The sequence below is a fragment of the Pavona decussata genome, unplaced genomic scaffold, assembly GCF_977016875.1.
Source record: "Pavona decussata unplaced genomic scaffold, jaPavDecu1.1 SCAFFOLD_336, whole genome shotgun sequence".
Classification (NCBI taxonomy): Eukaryota; Metazoa; Cnidaria; class Anthozoa; order Scleractinia; family Agariciidae; genus Pavona; species Pavona decussata.
In genome coordinates this window covers 636,280-645,000 of record NW_028145724.1, presented here as the reverse complement: position 1 = coordinate 645,000, position 8,721 = coordinate 636,280, and positions in this window count along the sequence as shown.

Below are 8,721 nucleotides of genomic sequence, written 5' to 3'. Positions count from 1 at the left end.
TTGTAAACCATAGTATACCCTTTTAAAGCCATGTATACCCTTGTATACCCTAGTATAGCCTTGTAAACCCTGGTATATCCTTCTATACCCTACTATACCCTTGTAAACCCTAGTATACTCTTGTAAACCCTAGCATACCATTGTAAACCCTAGCGATCCCTTCTATACCCTAGTATACCCTTGTATTCCCTAGTATACTCTTGTAAACCCTGGTATATTTCTATACCCTAGTATACCGTTGTAAGCCCTACTATACTCTTGTAAACCCTAGCATACCATTGTAAACCCTAGCGTACTCTTGTATACCCTAGTATACCCTTCTAGACCCTTGTATAACCTAGTATACTATTGTTAACCTAAGCATACCATTGTAAACCCTAGTATACCCTTGTATACCCTAGTATACACTTGTAAGCCCTTGTTTTTCGTTCTATACCCTAGTATACCCATGTAAACCCTAGTATACTCTTGTCAACCTTAGCATACCATTGTAAACCCTAGCGTACCCTTGTATACCCTAGTATACCCTAGTAGACCCTTGTATACCCTAGTATACCATTGGTAACCCAAGCATACAATGGTAAGCCCTAGTATACCATTGTAAACCCTAGTATACCCTTGTATACCCTAGTAAACCCTCTTATACCCTAGCATACCATTGTATACCCTAGTATACCCTTGTATACCCTGGTATATCCTTGTACACCCTTGTACACCCTTGTATAACCTAGTATACTATTGTTAACCTTAGCATACCATTGTAAACCCTAGTATACCCTTGTATACCCTAGTATATCCTTGTCAACCCTAGCATATCCTTGTAAACCCTAGTATACCCTAGCATACCCTTTCATACCATAGTATACACTTGTAAACCCTGGTAAATCCTTTTATACCCTAGTATACCCTTGTAAACCTTACTATACTGTTGTAAACCCTAGCTTACTATTGTAAATCCTATCGTACCCCTGTATACCCCTGTATACCCTTGTAAACCATAGTATACCCTTGTATACCCATGTATACCCTTGTAAACCCTAGTATACCCTAGTATACCCTTGTAAACCCTGGTATATCCTTCTATACCCTAGTATACCCTTGTAAACCCTAGTATACTCTTGTAAATCCTAGCATACCATTGTAAACCCTAGCGTACCCTTGTATACCCTAGTAGACCCTTGTATACCGTAGTATACCATTGTTAACCCTACCATACCATTGTAAACCAAAGAATACCCTTGTATACCCTAGTATACCCTTGTAAACCCTGGTATGTTCTTCTATACCCTAATATACCCTTGTAAACCCTAGTATACTCTTGAAAACCCTAGCGTACCATTGCAAACCCTAGCGTACCCTTGTATACCCTAGTAAACCCTTGTATACCCTAGTATACCATTGTTAACCCAAGCATACCATTGTAAACCCTAGTATACCATTGTAAACTCTAGTGTACCCTTGTATACCCTAGCGTACTATCGTATAACCTTGTATACACTTGTATACCCTAGTATATCCTTGTAAACCCTAGCATACCCTAAAATACCCTTGTAATCCCTAGTATACCATTGTAAACCCTACTATACCCTTGTAAATCCTAGCATACTCTTGTATAACTCTAACATACCCTTGTAAACCCTAGTATACCCTTGTATACCCTAGTAAATCCTTGTAAACCGTAGAATACCCTTGTTAACCCTAGTATAGCCTTGTAAACCCTAGTATACTCTTGTGTACCCCTGTATACCATGTAAACCCTAATGTACTCTTTTAAACCGTAGTATACCCTTGTATACCCTTGTAAACTTTAGTATCTCCTTCTATACCCTAGTATACCCTTGTAAACCCTACTATACTCTTGTAAACTTTAGCATACCATTGTAAACCCTAGCATACCTTTCTATACCCTAGTATACCCTTGTATACCCTAGTAGGCCATTGTATACCCTACTATACCATTGATAACCCTACCGTGCCATTTTTAACCCTAGTATACCCTTGTATACCCTTGCATACCAATGTATACCCTCGTATAACCTTGTATACCCTAGTATATCTTTGTATACCCTAGTATACCCTTGTAAACCCTAGTATACCATTATAAGCCCTAGGATAACCTTGTAAACCCTACCACATCCTTGTAAACCCTAGTATACTCTTGTAAACCGTAGTATACCCTAGCATACCCATTTAAACCCTAGCATACCCTTGTAAACCCTAGCATACCCTTGTAAACCCTAGTATACCCTTGTAAGCCCTAGATACCTTTGTAAACCCTAGCTTACCCTTGTAAACCTTAGTATACCGTAGTATACCCTTGTTAACCTTAGTATACCCTTTCAAACCCTAGCATACCCTTGTAAGCCCTAGTACACCCTTGTAAACCGTAGTATACCCTTGTAAACCGTAGTATACCCTTGTAAACCCTACTATACCCTTGTAAATCCTAACATACTCTTGTAAACCCTTGTATACCCTTTTAAACGCTAGCATACCCTTGTAAACCCTAGTATACCCCTGTATACCCCTGTATACCCTTGTAAACCATAGTATACCCTTGTATAGCAATGTATACCCTTGTAAACTCTAGTATACCCTTGTATACCCTAGTATACCCTTGTAAAGCCTGGTTTATTCTTCTATACCCTAGTATACCCTTGTAAACCCTAGTATACTTTTGTAAACTCTAGCATACCATTTTAAACACTAGCGTACCCTTGTATACCCTAGTATACCCTTGTATACCCTAGTATACCCCTTGTAAACCCTTGTATATCCTTCTGTACCCTAGTATACCCTTGTAAACCCTAGTATACTCTTGTAAACCCTACCATACCATTATAAACCCTAGCGTACCCTTGTATCCCCTAGTGTGCCCTTGTATACCCTAGTATACCCTTGTATACCCTAGTAGATTCTTGTATACCCTAGTATACCATTGTTAACCCCAGCATACCATTGTAAACCCTAGTATACCCTTGTATACCCTAGTATACCCTTGTAAACCCTGGTATATCCTTCTATAACCTAGTATACCCTTGTAAACCGTAGAATACTCTCGTAATCCCTAGCATACCATTGGAAACCCTAGCTTACCCTTGTATACCCTAGTAGACCCTTGTATACCCTAGTATACCATTGTTAACCTTAGCATACCATTGTAAACCCTAGTATACCATTGTAAACCCTAGTATAACCTTGTATACCTTAGTATAGCCTTGTATACCCAAGCATACCATTGTATACCCTAGTATACCCTTGTAAACCCTAGTATATCCTTGTAAACCCTAGCATATCCTTGTAAAACCCTAGTATACTCTTGTAAACCCTTGCATACCCTTGTATACCCTAGTATACCCTTGTAAGCCCTGGTATATTCTTCTATACCCTAGTGTACGCTTGTAAACCCTAGCGTACCCCTGTATACCCCTGTATACCCTTGTAAACCATAGTATACCCTTGTATACCCTAGTTCACCCTTGTAAACCCTTGTATATCCTTCTATACCCTAGTATACCCTTGTAAACCCTAGTATACTCTTGTAAATCCTAGCATACCATTGTAAACCATAGCGTACCCTTCCATACCCTAGTATACCCTTGTATACCCTAGTAGATCCTTGTATACCCTAGTATACCCTTTTATAGCCATGTATACCCTTGTAAACCCTAGTATACCCTTGTATAGCCTAGTATACCCGTGTGAACCCTGGTATATCGTTCTATACCCTAGTATACCCTTGTAAACCCTAGTATACTCTTGTAAACCCTAGCATACCATTGTAAACCCTAGCGTACCCTTGTATACCCTAGTATACCATTGTATACCCTAGTAGACCTTTGTATACACTAGTATACCATTGTTAACCTTAGCATACCATTGTAAACCCTAGTATACCCTTGTATACCCTAGTATACCCTTGTAAGCCCTGGTTGATCGTTCTATACCCTAGTATACCCTTGTAAACCCTAGTAGACACTTATATACCCTAGTATACCATTGTTAACCCTAGCATAAAATTGTAAGCACTAGTAAACCATTTTAAACCCTAGTATACCCTGGTATACCCTAGTATAGCCTTGTAAACCCTAGCAAATCCTTGTAAACCCTAGTATACTCCTGTTAACCCTAGTATACGCGAGCATACCCCTTTTATACCTTGGTATACACTTGTAAACCCTGGTAAATCCTTTTATACCCTAGTATACCCCTGTAAACCCTAGTATACTCTTGTAAACCCTAGCTTACTATTGTAAACCCTAGCGTACCCCTGTGTACCCCTGTATACCCTTGTAAACCATAGTATACCCTTGTATACCGATGTATACCCTTGTAAACCCTAGTATACCCTTGGATACCCTAGTATACCCTTGTAAACCCTGGTATATCCTTCTATACCCTAGTATACCCTTCTAAACCCTAGTATACTCTTGTAAATCCTAGCATACCATTGTAAACCCTAGCGTACCCTTCTATACCCTAGTATACCCTTGTATACCCTAGTAGATCCTTGTATACCCTACTATACCATTGTTAACCCTAGCATACCATTGTATATCCTAGTATACCCTGGTATACATTAGTATATCCTTGTAAACCTTAGCATATCCTTGTTAACCCTAGTATACTCTTGTTAACCCTAGTATACGCTAGCATACCCCTTTATACCCTAGTATACACTTGTAAACCGTGTTAAATCCTTTTATAGCCTAGTATACCCCTGTTAACCCTAGTGTACTCTTGTAAACCCTAGCTTACTATTGTAAACCCTAGCGTACCCCTGTATACCCCTGTACACCCTTGTAAACCATAGTATACCCTTGTATACCCATGTATACCCTTCTATACCCTAGTATACATTTGTAAACCCTAGTCTACTTTTGTAAATCCTATCATACCATTGTAAACCCTGGCGTACCCTTCCATACCCTAGTATACCCTAGTATACCATTGTTAACCCTAGCATACCATTGTATACCCTAGTATACCCTGGTATACTCTAGTATATCCTTGTAAACCTGAGCATATCCTTGTAAACCCTAGTATACTCTTGTTAACCCTAGTCTACGCTAGCATACCCCTTTATACCCTAGTATACACTTGTAAACCCTAATAAATCCTTTTATACCCTAGTATACCCGTGTAAACCCTAGTGTACTCTTGTAAACCCTAGCTTACTATTGTAAACCCTAGCGTACCCCTGTATACCCCTGTATACCCTTGTAAACCATAGTATACCCTTGTATACCCTAGTTCACCCTTGTAAACCTTTGTATATCCTTCTATACCCTAGTATACCCTTGTAAACCCTAGTATACTCTTGTAAATCCTAGCATACCATTGTAAACCATAGCGTACCCTTCCATACCCTAGTATACCCTTGTATACCCTAGTAGATCCTTGTATACCCTAGTATACCCTTTTATAACCATGTATACCCTTGTAAACCCTAGTATACCCTTGTATAGCCTAGTATACCCGTGTGAACCCTGGTATATCGTTCTATACCCTAGTATACCCTTGTAAACCCTAGTATACTCTTGTAAACCCTAGCATACCATTGTAAACCCTAGCGTACCCTTGTATACCCTAGTATACCCTTGTATACCCTAGTAGACCTTTGTATACACTAGTATACCATTGTTAACCTTAGCATACCATTGTAAACCCTAGTATACCCTTGTATACCCTAGTATACCCTTGTAAGCCCTGGTTGATCGTTCTATACCCTAGTATACCCTTGTAAACCCTAGTAGACACTTATATACCCTAGTATACCATTGTTAACCCTAGCATACAATTGTAAGCACTAGTAAACCATTTTAAACCCTAGTATACCCTGGTATACCCTAGTATAGCCTTGTAAACCCTAGCAAATCCTTGTAAACCCTAGTATAGTCCTGTTAACCCTAGTATACGCTAGCATACCCCTTTTATACCTTGGTATACACTTGTAAACCCTGGTAAATCCTTTTATACCCTAGTATACCCCTGTAAACCCTAGTATACTCTTGTAAACCCTAGCTTACTATTGTAAACCCTAGCGTACCCCTGTGTACCCCTGTATACCCTTGTAAACCATAGTATACCCTTGTATACCGATGTATACCCTTGTAAACCCTAGTATACCCTTGGATACCCTAGTATACCCTTGTAAACCCTGGTATATCCTTCTATACCCTAGTATACCCTTCTAAACCCTAGTATACTCTTGTAAATCCTAGCATACCATTGTAAACCCTAGCGTACCCTTCTATACCCTAGTATACCCTTGTATACCCTAGTAGATCCTTGTATACCCTAGTATACCATTGTTAACCCTAGCATACCATTGTATATCCTAGTATACCCTGGTATACATTAGTATATCCTTGTAAACCTTAGCATATCCTTGTTAACCCTAGTATACTCTTGTTAACCCTAGTATACGCTAGCATAGCCCTTTATACCCTAGTATACACTTGTAAACCGTGGTAAATCCTTTTATAGCCTAGTATACCCCTGTTAACCCTAGTGTACTCTTGTAAACCCTAGCTTACTATTGTAAACCCTAGCGTACCCCTGTATACCCCTGTACACCCTTGTAAACCATAGTATACCCTTGTATACCCATGTATACCCTTCTATACCCTAGTATACATTTGTAAACCCTAGTCTACTTTTGTAAATCCTATCATACCATTGTAAACCCTGGCGTACCCTTCCATACCCTAGTATACCCTTGTATACCCTAGTAGATCCTTGTATACCCTAGTATACCATTGTTAACCCTAGCATACCATTGTATACCCTAGTATACCCTGGTATACTCTAGTATATCCTTGTAAACCTGAGCATATCCTTGTAAACCCTAGTATACTCTTGTTAACCCTAGTCTACGCTAGCATACCCCTTTATACCCTAGTATACACTTGTAAACCCTAATAAATCCTTTTATACCCTAGTATACCCGTGTAAACCCTAGTGTACTCTTGTAAACCCTAGCTTACTATTGTAAACCCTAGCGTACCCCTGTATACCCCTGTATACCCTTGTAAACCATAGTATACCCTTGTATACCCTAGTTCACCCTTGTAAACCCTTGTATATCCTTCTATACCCTAGTATACCCTTGTAAACCCTAGTATACTCTTGTAAATCCTAGCATACCATTGTAAACCATAGCGTACCCTTCCATACCCTAGTATACCCTTGTATACCCTAGTAGATCCTTGTATACCCTAGTATACAATGTTAACCCTAGCATACCATTGTAAACCCTAGTATACCCTTGTATACCCTAGTATACCCTTGTTAACCCTCGTATATTCTTCTACACCCTAGTATACCCTTGTAAACCCTAGTATACTCTTGTAAACCCTAGCATACCCTTGTATACCCTAGTATACACTTGTATACCCTAGCGTATAATTGTATAACCTAGTATACACTTGTATACCCTAGTATACCCTTGTAAACCCTGGTATATCCTTCTATACCCTAGTATACCATTGTTAAACCAAGCATACCAATGTAAACCCTAGTATACCATTGTCAACCCTAGTATAACTTTGTATACCCTAGTATACCTTTGTATACCCTAGCATACCATTGTATAACCTAGTATACACTTGTATACCCTAGTATATCCTTGTAAACCCTAGCATATCCTTGTAAACCCTAGTATACTCTTGTAAACCCTAGTATACCCTAGCATACCCTTGGATACCTCAGCATACCCTTCTAAACCCTAACATACCCTTGTAAACCCTAGCATACCCTTGTGAACCCTAGCATACCCTTGTAAACCCTAGTATACCCTTGTAAGCCCTAGCACACCCTTGTAAACCCCAGCATACCCTTGTAAACCTTAGTATACCCTAGTATATCCTTGTAAACCTTAGTATACCCTTCCAAACCCACAATACCCTAGCATACTCTTGTAAGCCCTAGTATACCCTTGTAAACCGTAGTATACCCTAGTAAACCCTACTATACCCTTGTAAATCTTAGCATACTCTTGTATAACTCTAGCATACCCTTGTAAACCCTAGTATACCCTTGTATACCCTAGTAAACCCCTGTAAGCCCTAGCATACCCTTCTAAACCCTAGTATATCCTTGTAAACCGTAGTATACCCTTGTAAACCCTAGTATACCCTTGTATACCCCTGTAAACCTTGTAAATTCTAGTGTACTCTTCTAAACCGTAGTACACCCTTGTATACCCTTGTAAACCTTTGTTTATCCTTTTATTCCCTATTATACCCTTGTAAACCCTAGCATACTCTTGTAAATCTTACTATACCATTGTAAGCAATAGCATACCTTTGTATACCCTAGTATACCCTTGTATACCCTAATAGGCCCTTGTATACCCTAGTATACCATTGTTAACCCTACCATGCCATTATAATTCCTAGTATACCCTTGTATACCCTGGCATACCATTTTATACCCTAGTATACCCTAATATACCCTAGTATATCTTTCTATACCCTAGTATACCCTTGTAAACCCTAGTATACCATTGTAAGCCCTAGCATACCCTTGTAAACCGTAGAATCTCCTTGTAAACCCTAGTATACTCTTGTAAACCCTAGTATACCCTAGCATACTCTTGTATACCCTAACATACCCTTGTAAACCTTAGCATACCCTTGTAAACCCTAGCATACCCTTGTAAACATTAGTATACCCTTGTAAGCCCTAGAATGCCCTACTACACCCTAGCATACCCTT